At 35.6% G+C, this 21578-nt stretch overlaps 1 non-coding gene across 1 annotated transcript; it reads left to right on the top strand.

Moving 5' to 3' along the window:
- Positions 1-21081: 21081 nt before the first annotated feature.
- Positions 21082-21188, top strand: LOC114403982. Its single transcript, XR_003664747.1, has one exon. It is a non-coding gene; the product is annotated as a small nucleolar RNA R71 (small nucleolar RNA).
- Positions 21189-21578: the final 390 nt, after the last annotated feature.

Genomic DNA, 21578 nt, shown 5'->3' with positions numbered 1-21578 from the left:
TAGAAATTATATTAATTAAATTTTTCTAATTGCATCACGAAAAAGGTGTGGTGAGAAAAATACTGATAAAATAGTTGAGCTCGTTAAATAGAATTTTTATATAATTTTAATTTATTTTCATCTTATTTATCTACAAAATTAATAATTAAAATTTATAACTAAAGTTCTCTACTCGGGAATAATTTTATAAATGTTTACACCTAAAAATTTAGCCATTGGATACTACTAGCACAAAGAAAATGATTGAGGTGGCTGACGTGGCTAAGTTTTGGTAAAATTGTAAAATGACTTAGACATAATACTTTGGATGATGTGTAGGCCATTTTAGAGAATGTGGAAGTCCAAATGACAGACAAGGAAGCGATTGAAGGGATGATAACCATGATCTCTTAGATTTTAGGGATTCTTAATAGTGTTTCAACTAATGTAGCCATTAGTAGATAATTATAAATAGGGCCTATCACAGGAAGGGACAAAGACATCAATACACAAAACCTAGTCATTTTCCTGCCTATTATTATTTGCTACATTTCACTTATTTGCTTTATTTTGCCTGCTTCTTTAAGTTTCTTTATTGCATTTAGTCGTTTATTGTTTCCTTTACTACAATTCCACATAGGAGTAGCATAATTTAGAAACTTCAGTTTATCGATCAATTGCGGGAAAGCTCTTTGGAGTGGACCAAGAACCCAACTAAGGAACAAAATCCCTTCCCTAAGTTAATCGCCTAAAGGGAATCATCGTTTGATATTTAGTCATCACAATGACTAAAGGAATTTAACACCAAGACAAAATTAGCATGCTGAGTGGGACCCTAGTTACATCACTAAGGTTTCCAACTCTTACAACATCATGTTGTCTATGAGGAAAACCTAGCCCTCGCGGGATAGGAATCTCCACGAGACTTTGGATATAAACCATGTACATATTGTTGGTGAACCATGCATCATGTTGTGCATATGTGTTTTAAAGTGAAGGATGTTTATGATCATAATTGGAAATTAATGAATGAGTTGACATATGACTCAGACCTTGGGGGTGTAATGATTTTGAATCTCTTTTAAGATCATGTTGATCACATGGGTTGAAGTATCCTTGCAAAGTTGGAACACCCTAATGTATCATCGGCGGTGTCATCTCAGTGAGAGTGATAGTGTCGAATTGCCCATTGTGTGACAATTCATCGACTAAATGTCCTCCCAGACTACATTCATAATGTTTTCAAAAATGGTACAACATGTATACAAGTTTGAGTCTAATGTGCATCATATTTCATGAGCTTATGTGTAAGTGACGTTTAATTTGGTAGTGGTGTGTTTATGAGACGTAAATATGAATATATGCCATTTATCTCTTTATGAATTCCTTAATCTTTAAATGTATTTGAGATGTATCTCACTCCTCATCTGTTTGACTTGTTTGTGTTTAGGATGAATTGACCCCTTGTAGGTGTGTCTCTATAGAAAGTTAAAATGATGGTGCTGAAAGAAAGACTTAGGTCTCTAATTTATTATCTTTGAATTTTATGGTTATGGGTGCTCTAAAATAATGTAACATCAGGTATGGATTTTATAAATTTATTTTGTTTTGAATTCATTAGTAGTTTTCTTTATATTTTATTTTGTACGAATTGCATGGCCATTGGAATGCCAAGATTACTTTAACTATAAATTATATATCGACTAAACTGTTTTCTTAAGTTTACGAAGACAGTCATGTAATGCTTTTTTACCGAAATTTTTTTTTGGAATGTCATTACATCCCTTTGAATTAAATTCAACAGTAAACATATTTTAAAAATATTAAGTGTATGTGTTCCAAGGAAGAAAGGTGTTACAATTGTGCCATGTGTTAAATCAAAATGCTTGTTTAACTGAATGTTAGTTTTGGCTTGCTTATATGATATTGTTTTAGGTGATGGTAACAAGTCCTTGAGTTTTAAGATTAATGCACATCATTTGGGTTTGTATGATCATTATGAGACTTCTCCCATGTGTGTTTTTGTTTGTAACAAGATTGGGAGTGATGAACTCTATAGGCATGAAGCACATATATTAAAGGATAAGACATTTTGTTTGCCTATGATGTTATTACATGGTTCTTTAGATGGAGAAGCTCATGATAAAATTTTGTTGGTTATGTTAAACATGAAACTAAATATACATCAGATGTGTGGTGGGGGTATTAAAGTTGAAAATGCTAGGAATAGGGTACTGTTTCATGAGTCATAGATTGTATTGCAAATAATGTGTGTGTGTGTGTGTGTGTGTGTGTGTGTGTGTGTGTGTGTGTGCGTGTGTGTGTGTGTGTGTGTGATGACTTCTTTAGGTTTGTCTTTGACCTGGGAGGATGGGTACAAGGTAACTCAGTAGGAGGTTTCCTCATTCCCTCAAATTTAAAATGTACATGTTTTTTGTGTTAATTTATGATGTAGGTATCTAGGCACTGAATTCGAGGTTGAATTTTTTTCAAGGAAGGAATGATAAAGGTCTAAATAAAAGAGGCTTGAGGCTACATTGGAGTCAAATAGTAGATTATAGAATTATGTAATTTTTGTGTGGACCCTTTGTGTGACTTTTTATTTTTATGTAATTTTGTGTTTAACTTGTTGGGCTTTTCTGTCAAATGGGATCTGTTAGTTAGTAGTATAAATAGGACTCTAAACATTTTGCAAGGGAGATTTTGGATCAAGTTTGAGATTAAACTTTGTGCTATGTGCGAGAGTTCCCTCTTGGCTCTTGGATTAGAACCTTTTTTATTCTTATCAAAGAAACACAGACTACTAGAAATTATACATGTAACATCGCTAGGTTAACATCGGTTTTGGACAAAACCGATGTTAACACAAACGTGGTGGCATACTTGTAAATAAGACGAGTTTATTAACATTGGTTTTGACAAAACCGCCTCGATGTTAACATCGGTTTTGACAAAACCGCCTTGATGTTAACATTGGTTTTTTGAAAAACCGATGTTAACATGACCTAGGTAAGATCAGTTTTGTCAAAACCAATGTTAACGAAGCTATGTTAACATCAGTTTTGTCATACCGGCTGAAAAAATGATTGGGCACATCTAGTCCAGTATTGCATGCATAAGGCATTGCGATTAAATGCTCCTTTGCCCTATCCTCACTTAGTTACGTTGTTCCTTCAACATTTTAACATCCCTCTTGATTCTGAACCTTATGTTCCAATAAAGAGATCTTTCTTGATCGGTGCTGTTATGGTTGCCTCTTTTGGTTACCACAAAGAGGGTGATGACAGTTAGGTAAAAAAGGGTGCTCAACCAAATGATGATGAAGGACAATTACCGGTTCAAGAGGACTCTTCTCTCCTTCAGAGTATTTTGGACAGGTTTGATGGACTTCAAACCTATGTTGGTGAGAGGTTTGACTCCGTGGAACGTCAAGTGGACACACGATTCGAGGAGATGAACTCAAGGATTGCAAAGGTTGAAGAAGATGTCACCATCATTCGCGACTGCCTTGATTTACCTCCACCACCTCCATCAGTTTAGACATTACTATTATTATTAATATTTTGATTTCTAGTCGTGTATTTGGCTATGTTTTTTATACACTTATTAGCATATTACTTTCTAAATTAGTTGTTTTAATTTGGTTATCTTGGATGACTTTATCTGACATTTTATTATAGTTTATCGATAAATTTTTATCTTCCTTGCTTAGTTTAGGTATGAATTATTGTCCTCCTTGTTTGTTGTACGAATTAAAATGCTTGGATGATTATGAGTTTGTGTATGATTTTTTTGTCTCTATACGCACTTTATTTTTTTGTTGATGCCAAAAGGGGAAATAAAGTTGGGATTAAATCAAGAACTCATATAATTAAATATCTTAATTTCAAGTGAAGCTTAAACTCAAAAACAAAGGGGGAGAATTAAGTGAGTGATCGATTAGAAGATATACCTTGTATGTGTTTCTTGATTTCAGGTTTGTCATCATTAAAAAGGGGGAGATTGTAGAAGTAAGCTTCATGATGATGAACCAAGCGATTTTGATGATGCCACGTGAGACGACAAGCGATTTTGTCCTTGCATCAATTGTTTGAACGAGAGACGACAAATGCTGGACAACATACGGGAGCATCTGTTGTGTGATGGGATTAAGAAGAATTACACCACGTAGATATGGCATGGTGAATTCACAGACATGCAAATGGGGTCTCAATCTGAGCCATTTAATGTAGAAATGGAAGATCGCTTAGAGGATATGATTCGTGATCTTGGACAAGAGTCTTTTCAGCAAGCACATGCCCCTATGTATGATACATTGCAAACTGATTCAAAGAAGCCTTTGTATCTAGGGTGCAAGAATTCATTGACGTTGTTGTCGGCGGTGTTAAGTCTAGTTAATGTGAAGGCTAGATATGGGTGGAGTGACAAAAGCTTTAGTTCATTGCTTCAAGTAGTGCACGATATGCATCCAGAGGAAAACACATTGCCTAAAGGTTACTATCAAGCCAAGAAGATACTGTGTCCGATGGGTATAGAGTATTAGAAGATTCATGCTTGCCCGAATGATTGCATACTGTATAGACATGAATTTCAAGAAATGCCCAAATGCCCTAGGTGTAGGGTATCACAGTACAAAGTGAAGGATGATGACGACTGTAGTAGTGACGAAAACTCAAAGAAGGGCCCCCTAGCGAAGGTGTTGTGGTATCTTCCCATCATTCCAAGGTTTAAGCGTCTGTTTACTAATGGAGATGACACAAAAGACCTTACATGGCATGCGAATGGGAGAAAGTGTGATGGAATGCTCCGTCATTCGGCTGATTCCACCCAGTGGAAGAAGATTGATCGTTTGTATCTGAATTTCAGCAAAGAGGCAAGAAATCTTAGGCTTGCACTAGCCAGTGATGGAATGAATCCATATGGCAGCTTAAGCATTGAACACAATTCATGGCCAGTTTTGCTAGTGATTTACAATTTGCCTCCTTGGTTGTGCATGAAGCGAAACTACATGATGTTGTCTATGATGATATTGGGCCTAAGATAGCCAGAAAATGACATCGATGTTTATCTAAGCTCGTTGATTGAAGACTTGACAAAGTTATGGGACGAAGGGATTTTAGTGGTTGATGGGTTTCGGAATGAGCCTTTTCAAATGCATGCAATGCTTTTTTGTACCATTAATGACTTTCCAGCATATGGGAATTTGAGCGGTTACAGTGTTAAGGGCCATTGTGGATTCCCCATCTGTGAAGAAGACGCAAGCTATATACAACTAAAACATGGTAGAAAAATAGTGTACACTACGCATCGATGTTTTCTAAAACCTCATCACCCTTACAGGCGATTGAAAAAAGCATTTAATGGAAGTCAAGAGCATGAAATTGCGCCGATACCATTAACTGGTGACCAGGTCTTCAAGCGGGTTCAACACCTGAATACTATATTTGGAAAGACCCAAAAGAAGGAAAAAAACAAGACTTGCATATGGAAGAAGAGGTTGATTTTGTTTTATCTTCCGTATTGGTCTAATCTAGATGTTAAACATTGTATTGATGTTATGCATGTGGAGAAAAATGTATGTTATAGTGTCATTGGGATGCTCCTTAACATTCAAGGCAAGATGAAAGATGGTTTGAATACTCGTCATGATCTAGCTGAGATGGGTATACGATCGCAGTTGCATCCAATGTCTGATGGTAAAAAAATAATTTGCCTCCAGCTTGTCATACTTTGTCCAGAAAGGAAAAGATCAGTTTTTTTTAGTGTCTGCGTTGGGTCAAAGTCCCACAAGGATACTCTTCAAATATGAAGAGCCTTGTGCAGTTGAAGGATCTTAAGTTGGTAGGGTTAAAGTCTCACGATTGTTATGTCTTGATGCAACAATTGTTAGTGGTGGCCATACGAGACATTTTTCCTAACAAAGTCAGGTTAGCCATAACTCGACTTGCTTTTTCTTCAATGCCATATGTAACAAAGTCCTTGATCCTGTGAAGTTAGATGAGCTAGAAAACGAGGCTGCTATTATATTGTGTCAGTTAGAGATGTATTTTCCTTCTACTTTCTTTGACATCATGGTTCACTTAATTGTTCATCTGGTTAGAGAAATCAAATGTTGTGGTCCTGTTTATTTGGGGTGGATGTACACGGTTGAGCGATACATGAAGATCTTAAAAGGGTATACCAAGAATCTACATCATCCGGAAGCATCTATTTTTGAAAGGTACATTGCAGAAAAAGCCATTGAATTTTGTTTAGAGTACATTGAAAAAGCTAAACCTGTTGGGCTTCTCAAGTCTCGGCATGACGAAAGAGTGGGCGGTAAGGGTTCAAGAGGACTGCATGCTATCACTCCAACTGTAAAAGATTTGCAACAAGCTCACTTGTATGTGTTGAATAACAGTAATGAAGTTTTGCCGTACATACTTCGCCATGAAGGTTTAGTGAAAGAAAGTAATCCAAAAATGTCGAAGAACTAAAAAACATAACAAGATTTTCCTAGATTGGTTTAAAGATACAATCTTTGCTGATGATAATGCTTCTGAAACATTAAGAAAACTAGCAGATGGACCTAAAAAAATGTTATAACTTGGCAAGGATACGATATAAACAAGTATTCCATTTATACAAAAGCACAAGACGAGAAAAGTACAATGCAAAACAGTGGGGTCACCCTAAGGGCTGAATCTCAACACTTCGCTAGTGTACATGATGACAATCCCCATGTAACTTCCATCCTTTACTTTGGTTTCATTGAAGAAATTTGGGAGCTTAACTATGTCAAATTTACTCTCTATGTTTTCAAATGTAAATGGGTTGATAGCAACACCGGTGTGCGGACCGATGATGTAGGATATATGTTGGTAGATCTAAAGAAACTCGCTTACCAGAATGACCCTTTCATCATGGCAGAACAAGCTAAATAGGTATTCAATGTTCAAGACCCTTGTGATGAAAGGTGGTCAGTGATTCTGCATGGGAAAACAATTGGTGTTAATGTTGAAGATGATGATTCATACATTGATACTTATGTTAGTCCTTTGTCCACACAAATGTCGCCTAAGATCGTCGGAGAAGAAGAAACTGACGACGTTCATGCTAATCGTAATGATCATGATGCATCGTCTAATATAATTTTCTTATTATGTATTTGATTTTAGTCCATTCATTTACATAACTTATTTAGTTTTGTGAAAATGGTAATTAACTAATGTTTTTTTCTTTACAGGCAAATGGCTGCACCACCCAACTCTCCTCCTCCTCCTACTGGTGCAACATCACAGTCGCCATCTACCTTGAAGCAGACAAGAAAAGCCACACAGCTAAGATCATTGGCAACTAGACCAGTTGGGGCAGCGAGACCGCTGGTCTATGTCGATCCTACGACCAGGAAGGTCGATGGTCCCCACAGAAAGAAGTTAAGAACATATTTGGGGATCGTTGCTCGTGATAAGGTCGATGTCACATACGAGAATTGAAAACAAGTCCCTGCTACTCAGAAGGATTTGATATGGGAGGATATTCAGGTATTTTAGTTAAATCTTTCATTTTATTCATTGATAATCAAATTGCAATTTAGTAACAATAGAATGTAATTTTTTGTTTGTCAGGCTGAACTTGATATCCTTGAAGCATCTAATCTGAGGATAAAAAAGAAAATACTTTAGACTGTGGGGGAGCGGTGCAGACAATTCAAGTCTGATTTGACAACGAAATGGGCACTTGTAGCCGACAAGGAAAGTATCGACGACACTGTATGCGAAAAGTACGACATTAGCAAGGAGAAGTGGGCCCAATTTTGTTAGACCTGCAGAGACCCATTGTGGGAGGTAACTAATTTGTGATTTTCATTGTTTTCAACTTTAAATTCACTTATTATAATACATTGTAATCATGAGTTTCATTAATGTTGAATTTTTGCAGGATGTGTGAAAAAAGGCACAGGCCATCCAGAAGCAAAACATTGCCCCTCATGTGTTGTCTCATGGGGGTTATGAATATTTAGAAAACAAGTTGATGGATAAGAAGAGAAAGAAAAAACTGGAGGAAGATGCTCAATCTTGAAGCACTAACACAATGATTGATCCTCCATCTCCCATCAGACGACACGTGATATGGAAGATGGCCTGCACCAAGAAAACTAGGCAAATGACGTCTGATGTAGCAAAGGAAATTGCTGACAAGATTGTAAGTGACTTTCAATTATTAATTGCAATTATTTATGTTTATTATGTGATTGAGTAAACCAATAAATGTGTTTTTTGCAGAATTCATTGGAGGACTAGGCCTCACAGGATTCCTTTGTCGCCCATGGACGTCAGGATGTACTGATTGCTGCCATTGGGCGACCAGAACACCCTGGTCGTGTGCGTGCTGCTGGAGCCGGTGTCACAATCAAGCAATACTTTCGACCAACTCCAAGGACCTCCTACACGTCTTTCTCCATGGCCCCCGAAGACTTGGAGCAGCTGACGTAACAAATTAGGGACCAATTAAAGGAGTCAATCACATAAAAAGTGACTTAACAACTAATGTTATCCTTCAGTCAGATGCAGTCCCATTTTCAGTCGCAGATGCAATCACAGGGACTCACACTGCCTCCTAAGCCTAAGGTTGGTCCTTTAGATGCTCATGTCAGCACAAAGGAGAGTTGTGTTGATCCTTCAGGGAACGCTCCAGACACGGGTGACTCAGACAAATGCGTGTTGTACATAAATGAAAATCCTCCCCACCTGGTTGCCCTAGGAAGAGTTATGAGGGATCCACAATCGTTCACAACATTCCTTTGTTGCATGATCAAGTCAAGGTTGGTGTTGAGGAGGTTGGAGATGCAAATGCTCCCATTCATGTACCCACTAGAGAGGTAGTGGGGCAGACACTTAACACCTTCCTTGCTTGGCCAACACATTTTGTCAAGCATTTATCAAAACAGGTATTTCAATGTCATTAAATGCTTCTTCTTTCAATTAAAGTGTTCATTGTAATTAAATTATGTTGGATAAATTGAGAGTTGTGGGACCGGCAAAACCTACAGATAGGCCGCATCATGATGTCGATGATCCCCTATATCTGATGACATTGACCATCGGACAGCTTTTTCTGAAGCCGTTGCAAGTTATGTAGGATGATACCGTGTTCGGGGTGTTTAATGAAGACTTACCCTTGTACATAAAGCATGAAGATCTGTCTGAAATAGCACACGGTGGTCAATGTCTCAACATCTCTGTTATACAGTTGTGGATTCTGTAAGTCAATTTACATTATTGTTAATTACCTAACTTATTGTTTTAAATTCATACATAATTTACTTTGTGTTAACAACAATAGGCATATGACTGAGACAAGTATGTGAGTGGGGAATGCCGATGTGTATGGATTCCTTGAGCCACAGTCCATCTAGAGATCTAGGCAATCACAATTTGAATCAGAAAGTTACATTAAGAACTGGATGCAGAATTCAAAACGGGATTTGTACCTAGGAGCTTACCTGAATGGGTAAGTTAAACTGAACAAATGAATTTAAATAATGTATAATAGTATAATAACCTATATTGGTCTCCACTGCAATGCACATTGGAAAATGGTCATCATTTTGCCTAAGGAAAATGTTGTTATCTGGTTTTGTTCATTGCATAATAGGCCAGACAACTACCTCAAAGGAATAATTAACAGGTCATTGTTGTTTTTCAATACATTTGCATTAGCATTAGTCGGGAATATCAATATTTTAATTGTATAATAAGCATCCATGTTTGTATTCAACAGTGCTTTGAAAGGACTTGACGATACTCCACAAAGTAAATCCAAGGCTGGTGCTAGGTGGATTGTTGTTAAAGTAAGTGATTTAAACAATGCTTCTACTTATATTTTAGTATTGTGTAGACTAATTTGTACTTAACATTGAATATCTAAATTTCATAATGTTTTTAGTGTAATAGACAAAAAGGAAGCACTGAGTGTGGGTATTATGTCATGCACTAGATGTCAACTATAATCTTAGGAAGTTTCAAGAATAATTGGGAAATGACAATTATTTAATTCAAACAAATTTCCTTTTCTTATGATTGGTATTATATTATCAACTTATGTTTTATTATATCATGCAGTATTTCAATTATGCTAGACCATTGGAAACAAAGAGATTAAAGGCGTTTCGCATCGAGTGGGCAAAGTATTATTTCAAAGTTAAAAATGAAACTTAGACTGTTTAGGCAATTTTGTAATTGTAGTTTACTTAGTTTACATTTTTTTTTTCAATTCATGTCTCCTTAACATTAAATATTCTTTTAATTCATAGTAATCAATAAATTTGTCATCCAATTTTTGGTAAAAACTGTTTCAAAACAGAATCAAAATTATATGTTGTGTGGTCTACTTTTAAACTTTGCAAGTTAATTTTGGGGTTATTGAAAAAACATACAGCATATTAAAAAAAATCCTAAAAAATAACATCGGTTTCTTAAAAAGCCGGTGTTAACTTAAACTACCAACATCAATTTTTTAAAAAGCCGATGTTAATGTACACTAACAACATCAATTTTTTAGAAAACCGATGTTAACGTATAATAATAACATCGGTTTTTTTAAAAAATTGATGTTAACTTCCAACGTTGATATGAACATATATAACTTTTTCTTATAATTTTTATTATATAACATCGGTTATTTAGATAACCAATGTTGTAATTTTACGTTAACATCGATTTTTTAAAATTGACGTTAACGATAATACTTTTAATGTCAATACTTTCAATATTGGTTAATAACTGATGTTGAAAGTCCTAAATAACCGATGTTAAAAGCTTATTTTCTAGTAGTGACATTATTTGTAGCAAATCATCCTTGACCTATAAAATGATTTTTGTCCGTGGCATTATATCCATTTCTACCTTTTTCATTTTGGTATTTCTTCACCTTTTTAGTTCCATTTCTTTGGGTATTGATTCTAAATTTGTGATCCAATTTTGGGGGTAGTATCAATTTCATATATGCACTATTGTATTTCATAAATGATTAATAGACTATTTTAATGCATGCATTCCGACTATATAATTGTATGTTTTTTAATATCGTGATAATAAACCTTTGCTAATTGAGGCAGAGATAAATACCTTCCACTTCTACTTAGAGAAATTGTGACCAGAATTATCTATGTAATGTGACACATAGATGGTTACATTGAACTGGTGCTAATTGAGGCAGAGATAAATACCTTCCACTTGTACATAGAGAAACTGTAAGACACAGACCTTGGATACACGTTGGTACTTAGTGACTTGAGACCAAAGATATTCATTATCAAATAGTAAGTTATGAGTATTGTTAAGTTAGGAACATGTAGTGGCATGTTGCCTATAATGGAAGACAAAGCTTGGCAACCTAAGGAATGAAAGGGAATGGCTCACTAACAAAAGTCTTGGGCATGTGGTGTCTAGTGATGAAGTAACTGAAGGGCTGGAGACAGTGGTGGATCCATAAATTTTTCTTTGTGGGAGCAAAAAATAGTTTATGATATTTTTGGATAACTGGCCATTTTGGTCCTTAAAGTTGTAGTAAATCAATGACAATTTAGTCATAAAAGAACAGAATTTTGGTTTAGTCCTTAAATATGTAAAAAGTGTGTCATTTATGTTCTGCCGTTAAGTTTTGTGAAACCATTTTGGCTTTATGCTATAATGTTCACATACCAATTTTCCAATAAGTTATATTTTTTTAGGACTAATTTGATATTAAGTTATATGACAAGATGATATTGTCACACTTCTTAATTACATGTTTATGAACTAAATGAAAAAATATTTTAGAGACTAAATTGTCACAAATTTACATATTCAGAAACCAAAATGTCAATTTTGCAATATTTTTACAAAAAAAAAAAATATTACGAGTTTTTACAAAATACATAATGTCGCAACAAAAGAAATCCAACATACTGAATAAAAAATCTAAAACTTAAGTTTCTAAATTACAATTGTTGTATATTTTTTTTGGATATTTAAAACTATTTCTACGTTTGAAAATATGTTTATCGTCTGATAAATAGACTTAAAACACTTAGAGATCATATTATATCAAATGATGAGAGAAATAATTTTTCTTTGTAAAAAAAACAAGATATAAAATCTAAAAACAAATTCAAACCCTTTGCTAGTTAAAACAAAAGAGTGAAGCACATAGAGAATTATATCGACTCATCTCAAACCCAAGACTACATCTCGTTCTTGGCAACCCACCAGGTTTCCACTAACATATCAAAGTTGCAAGTATTGTTCACTGTCACTTTTAGCTCTTACACTTGAAAGCTCTACCCTAAGGTTGACTTAAACTTAGTATTATTTGTTCTACCAAGCCACTATTGGCTCTAAGAAAATTAACAAGATTTGTTGAAAGTTTGCACACTGACTAAAATTTGTGATCGTCTTACAGATAGATGTATCACTTAGCACTTTTAGTCTTTTCTCTCATGGTATATAACGCGTTTTGAGGTCTTAGTATCTTTACAAGAATTTGTAGAAAGCTTTACAAGAAAGAATGAAAGAATATGTTTGTAAAGATGATTTGTCTCTTGTTTCTTCAAAGCTTCTTCCATATATAGTCTTTATCTCCAAGTATGTGTTGTCTCTCAACGGTTGGATTCTTCACTTTGTTTTTTTGTCTAAGGTCTTAAGTTTATTGATGCATTAAATGCATCTCCCTTCTACTTCATGCAAGGTCTATGTTGATAGGCTAGCATGTCTTATACTTCAGCGGGGAAGTCACTTTTTTCATCAAAGGAATTCTGCAACAAGAGAATGTGCCTTTCGATGAGGATTAGCATCTTCTGACTATGGATTTCATTTATTCTTCATAGAACTTTGACAGTTTCTAGGAGAATATTTTCTATATGAAATAATCTTAGACAAAGAGTATTAAATGAAGGTCTTAAATACACTACTAAAATGACATATCAGATCATCTTATGAGTGCATCATCTGAAAACTTCAGATGCATACATATAGATCATGATCGGATGCATATAAAACACAACTTTTGTCATTTGTATTTGTTTGTATCTAATCTAAATAATTTGGAATCTTGATTCTTCTTTAAGACATAAATATCTTTTGATCTAACAATATGCAAAATTATACTTTAAAAATGTTCATTGATTTTTTCATTGTCAATGCTAGTAAAATTAATATCAATGTATTCTTTTTTATTTTCCTATGTATTTTACATTCATTTAAAAAAATATTTAGATTTTATAGGGGCAACACCCTTTTTTTTTGGGGGGGGGGGGGGGGAGGGTGGGAAGGGAATAATTTTAGAACACATTTACAAATAATAAGAAAATCTTGGCATTGACAACGAAAAGCTTGTGGCCAAGGAGGTACCTTGTGTTGGGAACTTCATCTGACCAAGCTTGGCATCCCCGACCGGCTTAGCATTTCATTGACTGGTGTGAGAGTATGCCTAAGAATCTATATAATATAGGATTGTAGATATCTTGATTTAGATTGTTTGAGTTCGTTTGTGGAAAATGAAGGTTTTTGCCATAGATCCATACTGCGTTTGGGGGTTGAATTTTTGAGATATTATAACTAGATAAACACTTGGTTCCCTTGAGAGTTTAGTGAATTGTAAGTGTAACGCTCTAGGTTTTGTGTATTAGGAATATACCTTAAGGAGAATCCTCCCTAGGACATTAATGTTATACTTTCTATAAATTATTGTTGTTGTTGTTGTTTTTGAAGATATTATATTATTACGATTATTTTTTATTATATTATAGTTTTGTGTGATTGTTATGCAATTATGTAAGTGTTGTAGTTATTATATTGATGTTACGAGATTGCTAGGTTTAGTTCTTATAATTTGAATGCTTGAAAACTGTCCAAGCGTGGTGCTAATTTTATGATGAAGACAGTAGAAAGACCATGTCATATATTTAGTTATGTTGTTCGATTGAGATGTTGCTTACATCATTGGAAATCTTGTTTGAAAAGATACAATTCATCCATGCATATTAAAAACCAAAATCAATTTCCATCTTAGAGAAAACTGGCTCCAAAGTGGGTCACTTGATCATGAAAAACACTTAAAGTTCCATAATAGAATAACCTCTTGAATCCCTTTCTTTCCCTACATATAAAGGAGACCACATAGCCTTATGAGAACCAAAGAATAGAGTGGGCTTAGCATTAAGCGTGAACCCCCTCATAGTTAATATTTTTATCTTCCCTAGAGTTTTCAAATTTGGGGGATATAGGCAATGTAGGGTTATTTTTTAAATCAGACCCACGTTTTAGCCTTAGTACGAGTTGAGGGATCACGGTGGATGGTGCCACCAAGTTTGTCTAGGTTAGCTAGACTTTGTCTCTATGCTCTCTAGGTGAGTGTTTTCCCCTATCCTTCATAAACTATTTTTGTCTTTAGTTTTTGGTGTAAGTATTTTATCTTATCTCAGGAACTAGATATCTTAGTGTAGGAGAATGAAATGAAAACCATGAGATGTGAATAGAGTAACTAGAAACCTGGTATTAATGTGAAAAATGAGTCAGAAAAATGATCAAACTAGACTTAGGTGTCTTCATAAGAAATGTAGCCCTAATAGCTAACAAATGGCGTTGTTTTCACTTAATTTGGACTTTTGGAACTCTTATATAGAACAATTAGTATTAAGCAAAGGTCAAGCTATCAGGATTGTGCAATCGGTTCATGTTCTTTCTAATTTTATGTATCATAGACGACTGAACTAGCTTTTGAGATAAGCATAGTTGTAGATTATTGTCTTACCATTCAAACAAGAAAAGAATAAACTTGAATGAGTTAGTATAACTCTGATCGAGGCCGTACCCGAATCAAATAAACATTAAAATGCAGTAACTAGGAAGTGATCCTAGGTCGTTTCCCAACGAGCAATGATACACCAAATGTTCATAACAAATAGTAGGAAAATAGTAACAAATTGGGGGAGGGGGGTTGTTTGCTTTTGTAAATTAAACAACGAGTAAAATTGAATTAGAAAATATCATAATTAAAATACGTTGCTTCCCCTTGATTCACAAGCAAGTCTCTTATCCTAGGTTGCGAGAATTTATCCTTTATCAGTTTAACCACTTAATCCAACCCTAAATTAAATTACTAAGCGAAATTTAACATAAGGCATTCATTATGTGATTAAGCAACACATACACCAATTACTCATAAATGATCATTATGCATGAATGTAAATTAAGCGCAGAGATAATTAATCAAGCACTAAGCATGCATGAATTAATAGCAACAAATTCAAAGTAATTAGTGAAGAGGAAAACTGAATAGAATTTAACAGTAATAATAGAACCTCAAAGAGAACTGTGCTTGATCCTCAAGAGAAAACAACGCTGGAAACTTAGCCTTCCATTAATCAATAGAGAACGAAATTATAGATTGAAGAACGAAATTTTATTGATAAAACTAAAAGTCAGAACTTGAATTGCCAAAAACAAAAAAAGGAGAAAGAGAAGAGAGGAGCCTAAACTAGAACCTTGGTGCTCTTATATAGTTTTCCAGCCCCAAAGCCTACAAATCTGTTTTAAATCCAAGCCCATAAATAAAATAAAATCAAATCTAGATAAGATAAGATAAGATCTAGATGAAATAATATCTAGATAAGATAAAGTCTAGATAAGATAAAATTTTTGTAGAATAAAATAGTCTGCCCTCTTCAAGTCCAAGCCCAATGCTTCATTAATTCCTGAAATTAGATTAAAAACATCAAATTAGCTGAATGGGCCCAAATAATAAAACTGTCTAATTAATTTGGCAATTAAGATTAATCAGTACTTAAAATGCTGCAGAAAAAAGTTAAGAAATAGGAGAAAATAATGGCACATCAAACTCTAAATATAACATTTACACCGTACAAAGGTCATAGAGACATAAAAGGAAATAAAGGAGGTAGTACCCCAAGAACTTAATAAATGATATATAGAGACTAGGTGTTAATAGGTAGTTGCTATAATATAAAAATGATATAAAATTTGGACAAATTGAATAGTGTATGACTTAGTCAAGTACGCATAAGGATGGTTGTGATTGAATTATGTTTGGGAGCATTGTTAACTGCTTTTGACTATGAAGTTCCTTCACCCTTGTAGTTTATGCTGTATATGAGGAGTTTTCAATGTTGTGGCTGAGAAGGATTAGTAAAAAGGAAGAAGTTCCCAATTCTCATATGTTGAACAAGAGGAGTTTAATGACTTCATTCCACAAATGAGTGTGATTTTGCCTCTTGTTGGTAAGCCATTTACTTGATTTAGTGGTGATAGCCGGTTTATGAGTATACTAGATCGCTTTTTATATATGGCTAATTTGAGCGTGTCAAGCAGGGGGGGTCACTTCACAATAGGTGTGCATGCGTGATATCTTAAATCAATACCCATTAGTGTTAAAGAATGGGTAACATCTAACATGAAGAGATCTAAAGAGTCATGACATTCGTGAAAATCATCCAAGCAACCCAATCATGACAAAATAGTTAATCAGCTCAAGAATGAAAAGTGATAAAGCCTCACAAGATATACACCCTATCTCTCAAGTGTCTATGCTACTGTTTACTCTCGAAGCACCCATGAAAACAAACACCACATAGACTTGGCAAGATTCTAAAATTGACAATCAACCCATAAACACAAGCACATGAGGATCAAAAGGTCATTTAAGGTTGTAATGGGGCCAAGGACAAGGTAGGGAAAAATAATATGGAATAAGTAGCTAAATCCCAAAGGAATAGAGGAGCAATGGGGAATAAGTGGAAATTAAGCACAAGTAGTAAACCCAAACTCTCTAATATCAACAAAATCAACCAAGGCTCCCAAATCAAGTATTCATAATAAGACCTCATTTATTCAACTTCACTTCTTTTCTTCTTCTTCTTTTTTTTTTGTTTTTTTTAACAGTACGAATTTGCAGAATTTGCAGCAATTGAATTTTTATTTTTTTATTTTTTTTAAACAGTACGAATTTGAAGATTAAAGCAAAAACTAGACAATATATATATACATCAAGCATGACCAAAAATCATATCTTCCAATGAAACATACCCCCCACACTTATTCCCAACTTATTCCCACAACAATTCCAAAGCTCCAAAATTCCTTAAGGGTAAGGTGATATCATGGTTTTTCACTTAAGGCTTGTAATGAGCTTCAAAGCAAAGAAAGGGGAACATAGGCTCAAAGGGGCTATCAAAGGAATTAATTCAAGGTAAGTCCATTTGGCTAGAAGTTTATAAGAACAAAATTGCCTAAATCATTTCCAAATATGCATGTGAATTAGGAAGCATCAACAAGAATCAAGCCAAGGGTATTGTGCAAGCAATCAATGGGGCAAAACACACCAAAAGATTATGATGATGGATGGCTCAAATTCTCACAAAGGTAAACTTATCACTTTCAAATTGAGCTTTCAAAACTATCATGACATGTAGAGGAAAAACAAGGATTTCAAATCACAAAATGTCAAGAGACTTTTATTTTCAGAACAATTAACCATTTCTTGAACATATCCTATAATTCAAAGAAAAATATGCAAAGTTGTACATGCAAACAGAATTGACCTAAAATATTAAACTAGAAACCCAACAAAACTAACAAATTTAACACAACTAACAAAATTAACAAAACTAGCAAAACTAGCAAAACCAAAACCAAAGAACACTCCCCCCCATACTTAAACAACACATTGTCCTCAATGTAGCACAATTAAAAGATTAAAAGCATTTAAACCATCAAATAGAATTGGACAAATGTAATAAAAGCAAAGAAGGAGATAGGAAAATAAAAACTCCCTAAGTCATGGTGGAAAAGAAGTAAGCTGAAGTAAGGAGATCTTTTGAGCAAGGACAACCCCCAATGTGTAATTGGGTGCATCGCACATTAGCTTAAATGGGGTTGTCCAATCAGGTGCCTGAATGGTAGGGGTGGTAGTCAGTGCTCTTTTGAGGCAATGAAAGGCCTCTTTGCATTTATCATTAAAGTCAAACTCCTCTTCCTTTTGCAACAAGTTGGATAGTGGAAGGGCTACCTTACTAAAATCTCTTATAAAGCGCCTGTAGAATCCTACATGACCAAGAAAAGATCGCACCTCTTGCACGCAAGAGGGGTAAGGCAATTGTGAAATAATAGAAATTTTTGTAGGATCTACTTCAATGCCCTTATTGGAAATAATGTGGCCTAAAACTATACCTTGCTCAACCATAAAATGACATTTTTCAAAATTTAGAACAAGGTTAGTTTCAATGCATCTATTCAAAACCTTTTCCAGACTATCCAAACAAATATCAAAAGAGGATCCATATACAGTGAAATCATCCATAAACACCTCTATGCAATTTTCTAAAAAATCACTAAAAATACTAATCATGCACCGCTGGAAAGTACCAGGGGCATTACACAGGCCGAAAGGCATCCTCCTATAGGCAAAAGTGTCGAAGGGGCAAGTGAATGTGGTCTTTTCCTGATCCTCAGGAGCAATAGTGATTTGCATATAACCAAAAAAACTATCAAGGAAACAGTAGTGAGATTTACTTGCCAGGCGTTCAAGCATCTGGTCAATGAATGGCAGTGGAAAATGATCCTTTTTGGTAACCTGGTTCAGCCTCCTATAGCCGATGTAGACTCTCCAACTGTTCTGCACCCGAGTAGGAATCAACTCTTCCTTCTCATTTTTTATCACGGTGAGGCCGATTTTCTTCGGGACTACCTGGACGGGACTCACCCATTGGCTGTCTGAGATAGGATAAATGATGCCAGGTTGCAAAAGCTTGGTTACCTCCTTCTTCACTACATCAAGAATCACTAGGTTGAGTCTTCTTTGTGGCTGTCTTACTAGTTTAGCCCCATCCTCTAAATTTATTCGATGCATACATGTGGATGGGCTAATACCAGGAATGTCCGTCAGGGTCTAGCCTATAGCTTTCTTATGCTTCTTAAGAACTGATAACAGCCTCTCCTCTTACTCATCAGCAAGGGATGCAAATATAATTACTGGAAAACTTTTGCTATCATCCAAGTAAGCATATTTTAAATTTGATGGTAGAGGCTTCAATTCTGGTGTGCCCGGCTGGATAGTGGTAGAAAGAGATGGTTTCTCAGCCTGTACCTCATAAAGAAAGTCAGAAGTATGTGTACTTCCTGAAACATGGTTAGTTCTATCTGACTTTATAAAATCAATCTTAAGAGTTAAAACATCAGCAAACATGTAATCAATATCAGTTTCAGATTCACTCTCAGCATCAAATTCAGCCATATGATCAAGTACAAGTTCAGATTCAATGCATGAAGAGTGACAGGCATGCAGATTAGAATGAAGATCAGTCATGTATTCATCAATAATATGGTCAATTATTTCAACACGAAATACAGAAAGATCTTCGGATGGGTGTTTCATAGCATCAAGAATATTAAAATGAAAGTTCTATCACCAAACTCCATAGATAGTGTGTCTGCATATACATCTATCTTAGTTCTAGCAGTTTTCATAAAAGGTCTGCCTAGAATGATGGGAACTGATCCTTCAGAAAATCCCTCCTCCATATTCAAAATATAAAAATCAACAGGGAAAATCAGTTCACCAACTCTAACTAGGACATCCTCTATGAAACCAGCGGGATAGGTAACACTTCTATTAGCTAAATGAATTACCACATCAGTTGACTGCAAAGGACCAAGAGATAGAGAATTAAAAATAGACAGAGGCATCACACTAACAGAAGCTCCTAAATCTAGCATGGCATTATCAAACTTATTGTTCCCTATAATACAAGGTATGTTGAATGTACTTGCATCTTTACATTTTTCAAGGATTTGGGGAACAGATTTGCCAATCAATGCAGAGACATTTCTGCCCATACTAATTCTTTCACTTCCTTTAAGCTTCTGCTTATTAGTGCACAGCTCCTTCAAGAATTTAGCATATCTTGGAATTTGCTTTATTGCATCCAGCAGAGGTATCCTTACCTCTACTTTTCTAAATGTTTCCAAGATCTCCTTCTCTGTCTCTTCCATTTTTTTGTTGGAAATTGCTCTTGGAGGGAATGGAAGAGGGATATGCTGCTTCTCTTTAGAATCACCTGCATAGAAATTGTTAGGCAACTTACTCTTTAGATTTTTGTCATCATCTTTTTCTGGAGTAGAGTGAGGTTGGGCAGGTTCATTTGCGGATGAGGAAGATGTTGCTGGTTGAGGTTCTTGACACTGCTTTCCCGACCTCAATGCAATGACACTCACATTTTTGGGATTTTGGACAAATTGAGAAGGTAATCTATCAGAATTCTAGGACTGTTGTTGATTTAACTGTGTAGCCAATTGTCCCATCTGATTAGTTAAGCTCTGAATGGAGGCTCTGGTCTCTTGTTGAAACTGCATGTTTTGCATCGTCATTTGCCTCACAAGTTCTTCAAGGGAAGGTTGCGGAGGAGCCTCAACTGTTTGCTATTTCTAGGGTTGTTGCTGTTGTTGCTATTGGATTGGTGGAGGAACTTATGGTCTGCTTGGGCCAACAACATTTTGAAAATAAGGCTATTATTGTTGTTGCTACTGTTGTGAAGGATTCGACCATCTAAGGTTGGGATGATTCCTCCACCCGGGATTGTACCTGTTGTTGGAGAGGTCATAATTGTTCTGTTGTGGCTGATTTTGCTACTGAGGTTGAGGAGGTCTGTTGTAGATGTTTGCAGCATAAGCTTCAGGCTGTTCAATTGCTTCAAATTGTTGCACAGAAGGGCAAAGGTCTGTGTGGTGGTCGGCAGAAGAGAATAAACCACAGAGTCTGGCGACAGGTGTAGATTTTTGATTCATGGCCAGTTGGGTTACCAGGTTAACCAAGGCATCTAGTTTACCTTCAAGCTTCTTAGTCTCACCTGATGAAGATGAATTCGTGGCTACTTCATGCACTCCTCTAATGACAATAGCATCATTTCTGGCACTAAGTTGCTGGAAGTTGGAAGTCATCTTCTCAATTAAATTTCTGGCTTCAGAAGGGGTTATGTCTCCAAGGGCTCCACCACTGGCAGCATCTATCATACTTCTCTCCATGTTACTGAGTCCTTCATAAAAATATTGGAGGAGAAGCTGCTCAGAAATCTGGTGGTGAGGGCAATTGGCACATAGTTTCTTAAATATCTCCTAGTATTTATATAAGCTCTCTCCACTGAGTTGTCTAATGCCTGAAATATCCTTTCTGATGGTCGTGGTCTTGGAAGCAGGGAAATTTTTTTCTATGAATACTCTCTTGAGGTCATCCCAGCTCATGATGGACCGTGGAGCAAGGTAATAAAGCTAGTCCTTTGCCACTCCCTCTAAAGAATGAGGAAAGGCCTTCGGAAATATGTGATCCTCCTGGACATTTGGGGGTTTCATGGTGGGGCAGACAATATGAAATTCTTTCAGAAGTTTGTGTGGGTCTTCACCTGCAAGGCCATGAAACTTTGGAAGGATCAGTCCAGTTTTAAGAACATATGGGACATCCTCATCAGGGTATTAGATGCACAAGATTTTGTAGGTGAAATCAGGTGCAGCCATTTCCCTTAAAGTCCTTTCACGGGGTGGAGGTTGTGCCATGTTTTCAGAATGTTCAAA

Source organism: Glycine soja, chromosome 20, assembly GCF_004193775.1.
Source record: "Glycine soja cultivar W05 chromosome 20, ASM419377v2, whole genome shotgun sequence".
Classification (NCBI taxonomy): Eukaryota; Viridiplantae; Streptophyta; class Magnoliopsida; order Fabales; family Fabaceae; genus Glycine; species Glycine soja.
This window is presented reverse-complemented; position numbering and strand designations above follow the sequence as displayed.